Raw genomic sequence first — 4558 nt, 5'->3', positions numbered from 1 at the left:
GACAACAGAAAAGTGGGTGAAGGGAGACGTTGGACAGGGCAAGATATGAAAAAATTATAATTTATAAATTATCAAGGGCTCATGAGGGAGGGGGAGCGGTGAGGGAGGGTAAAAATTAGGATCTGATGCCAGGGGTTTGAGTGGAGAGCAAATGTTTTGAGAATGATGAGGGCAATGACTGTACAAATGTACTTTACACAATTGATGTATGTATGGATTGTGATAAGAGTTGTATGAGGCCCTAATAAAACAATTTTAAAAAATTCACAAATAACATTAAAAAAAAAAGATACAGTGTCTGGAGTCTTAAAGGCTTGAAGGTAAACAAGTGGCCATCTAGCTCAGAAGCAACAAAGCCCACATGGAAGAAGCACACCAGCCTGTGCAATCATGATATGTCAAAGGGATCAGGTATCAGGCATCATCAGAACAAAAAATCTTAACATTTTCTTTCTACTTGGGCCCTTGGTATCAGCTCCTCATTTTCCCCCCTCCCTATCCCACCCTCCCTCCGCTATGTCCCCTTTTTATAATTTATAAATTATTACTGTTTTGTTCATGTTTTACACCAGCCGTTGTCTCCTTTCATCCACTTTTCTGCTGCCCATCCCCCTGGGAAGGGGGCCATATGTCAATTATTGTGATAAGTTCCCCCTTACTTCACCCTGCCTTCCTTTACCCTCCTAGTATTGCTGCTCCCCTTATTGGTCCTGAGGGGTTTATCTGTTCTGGATTCCCTGTGTTGTGAGCTCTTATCTGTACCAGTATACATGTTCTGGTATTTGTAAGATAGTATTGGGGTCATTATATTGGGGGGCGGCACTAAAGAACTAGAGGAAGGCTGTGTGATTCAATGGTGCTATACTGCACCCTGACTTACTCATCTCTTCCTTGTGGCCCTTCTTGCAGAGGGTGTCCAATTGACTACTGATGACTTTGGATCTCTACTCTGCCCCCTCCCTCATTCCCATTGATAGGATTTGTTTGTTTGTTTGTTTGTTTGTTTGTTTTGTTTTGAGTCTTTGATGCTTAATACCTAATTCCATCAGCACCTCATGATCACACAGGCTGGTGTTATTCTATGTGGGCTTTATGGCTTCTTGGTTAGATGGCTGTTTATTTATCTTCAAGCCTTTAAGACCCCAGATGCTATACTTTTGTTAGCTGAGCACCATCAGCAAAGAAAGTCAGGTATTTTCAAATGCCTCATATGCATGCAAAAGTTGGACATTGAATAAGGAAGATGAGAATTGATGTATATGAATTTTAGACTGGTAACAACCAAATATGTCTTGGAAGAGGTACAACCAGAATGCTCCTTAGAAGTAAAGATGGCAAGACTTATCTTTTGTACTTTGGACATTTTATTCAGAGTCTGGTCCCTAGAACAGGGCAGCATTCTTGACAACATCAGAGTCATCAGAAAAGAGGACAACCATCAAGTAGATGGGTTGCCACAAGGGCAGAAACAATGGCTCAAAAACAACAAAGATAAAATATTGTTAGGTGCCATTGAGTCAGTTCTGACCCATAGCAACCATATGCACAACAGAACAAAACACTACCTGGTCCTGCACCATCTTCATAATAGTTTCCATGCTTGAGCCCACTGTGGACTTTCTTCCAAACATGATGTCCTTCTCCAGGGACTGGACACTTCTGACAATGTGTCCAAAGTATGTAAGACATGTTTTGCCATCCCTGCCTCTAAAAAGCACTTTGCCCTTACTTCTTCCAAGACAGATTGGTTTGTCCTTTTAGTAGTCCAAGGTAATTTCAATATTCTTCTGTAGAACCACAATTCAAATGCATTGATTCTTCTTGGTCTGTATTCAATGTCTAATTTTTAAATGCATATGAGATAATTGAAAATACCAAGGCTTGAGTTAGGTACACCTTAGTCTTCAAATAGCATCCTTGCTTTTAAACAATCTAAAGAGGTCTTTTTCAGCAGGTTTACCTAAAGCAGTTGTTCTCAACCTTCCTAATGCCGTGACCCTTTAATACAGTTCCTCATGTTGTGGTGACCCCCCCAACCATAAAATTATTTTCATTGCTACTTCATAACTGTAACTTTGCAATTGTTATGAATCGGGAGACCACAGTGAAAGGGTCGTTCGATTCCCAAAGGGGTCACGACCCACAGGTTGAGAGCCGCTGACCTAATTCAATGTGTGTTTTGACTGCTACTTCCATGAACATTGATTGTGGACATAAGTAAGACAAAATCCTTGACAATATCGACCTTTTCTCCATTTACCATGATGCTACCAGTTGTGAAGATTTTGGTGTTGTTGACATTGAATTGTAATCCATATTCCACACTGCAATCCTTGATCTTCATCAGCAAGTACTTCAAGTCTTCACTTTCAGTAAGCAAAGTTGTGTCACCTGCATATTGCAGGTTATTTAGAAGCCTACCTCCAATCGCTATACTTATTTCTTCCTCATGAAGATCAGCTTCTTTGATTATTTTCTCAACATATAAAAATTGAATAAGTATCTTGAGAGGATACAACCTTGACATATACCTTTCCTGATTTTAAACCATGCAGTATTCCTTTGTTCTGTTTACAAAACTGCCTCTTGATCCATGCACAAGTTCCACATGACCACACTGAGGTTTTCTGGAATTCCCATTCTTCGAAAAGTTATCCATAGTTGGTTATGAGCCACACAGTTGAATGCCTCAGCATAGCCAATGAAACACAAGTAAACACCTTTCTGGTATTCTCTTCTTTAAGACAAGATCCATCTGACATCAGGAATGGTATCCCTTGTTCCATGTCCTCTTCTTAATCCAGCCTGAACTTCTGGCATCTCCCTGTCAATGTACTTCTATAATGTACCAATAATGAGAGTAATGACACCAGGAGGGTAAGGGGAAGGTGGGGGGAGAAAGGGAGAACCGATTACAGTACTCAACATATAACCCCCTCTCAAGGGGACATACAACAGAAAAGTGAATGGAGACAGCGGTCAGTGTAAGACATGAAAAAAAAGATAAATTATGAAGGGCTTATGAGGGAGAGAGGGAGGGAAAAGTAAGCTGATACCAAGGGCTCAAGTCGAAAGAAAATGTTTTAAAGGTGATAGTGGCAACATATGTACAAATGTGCTTGACACAATGGATGTATGTGTGGATTGTGATAAGAGATGTAAGAGCCCCCAATAAAATTATTTAAAAAAACAAAAACAAAAAAATGTGCTTCTACAACCACTGATGGATGATTTTCAGCAAAATTATACCTTGCATAGTATATCCTTGATATTGTTCTGTAGTTTGAACATTCTGTAAGATCAGTCACCTTTACTTTGAATGAATACAAATATGGATCTCTTCCAGTCAGTTGGCCAAGTAGTTGCCTTCCAAATTTCCCGACATAGATTAGTGAGTGCTTTCTGTGCTTCACCGGTATGTTGAAGTATTTCAATTGGTATTCCATCAATTCCCGGAGTCTTGTTTTTGGGTAATGCTTTCCGCACAGTTTGAACTTTCTTCAACACCATTGGTTCTTGCTAATATGCTACCTCCTACGTGGTTAAATGTCTACTACTCCTGTTTGGTACAGTGATGCTATGTGTTCTTCCCTTCTTCTTTTGATGCTTCCTCCATTGTTCAATATGTTGCCCAGAGACTTTCAATATTGCAACTTGAGTCTTAAATTTTTCTTGAGTTCTAGTGCTTTCGGTTTCAGATATGCTGCATGCGTTCTTCTTGTTTGGTTTTCTAATTCCAGGTCCTTGCACATTTCAGTATAATATTTGGCCTTGTGTTCTCAAATTTTCCTTTAAAATTTTCTATTCAGCTCTTTGAATTCATCCTTTCTTCCATTTGCTTTAGCTACTCTGTGAGTCAAAGCATGTTTCAGAGTCTCTTCTGACATCCAATTTAATATATTTTTTCTTTACCGTTATTTAAATGAACTTTTGCTTTCTTCTTGTTGTTATTTTAACATTTTATTGGGAGCTCTTACAGATCTTATTACAATAAATAGCTCCATTAGATCAAGGATAATTGTACAATTGCTGCCATCATCATTATCCATACATTTTCTGTTCTTCTTGAACTCCTTGATATCAGCTCCCCTATATCCCCTCCCTCTCCCATCCTACCACCACTCTGATCCCTCAGTATATTATATATTATTATCATTGGTGGGTGTGCTAGTCCAGGTAAACTAGAGAAACAAATCCACAGAAGCTCATATATGTATAATAGAGAGTTATATATATAGTGTAAGTGTACATTGAAAAAGCATCCCAACCTAGTCCAGTCCAAGCCCATAAGTCAACTTAGCCCATATGTCTGACACTGATCTACAAAGTCCTCCTCAAACTCACAAAACACACAATGACGCCAAATGCAGGAGGATCACAGGCCAGTGGGTAGAAAGTCGTTGAATCCAGTGGCAGTGTAAGCATCTCAGCACTGACAGGGGTCTCCACGCAGCTTCTCCAGCACCCAGGGCTGCATCAGGGTAAGTCCATGTGGCTTTTCCTCAGGGATGTCTCACAGGAAGTGAACCTTGCCAGCTAAGGCAGCCACACACTGGTC

This window comes from Echinops telfairi, unplaced genomic scaffold, assembly GCF_000313985.2.
Source record: "Echinops telfairi isolate 266 unplaced genomic scaffold, ASM31398v2 ScPeMD7_7424;HRSCAF=8462, whole genome shotgun sequence".
Classification (NCBI taxonomy): Eukaryota; Metazoa; Chordata; class Mammalia; order Afrosoricida; family Tenrecidae; genus Echinops; species Echinops telfairi.
This window is presented reverse-complemented; position numbering follows the sequence as displayed.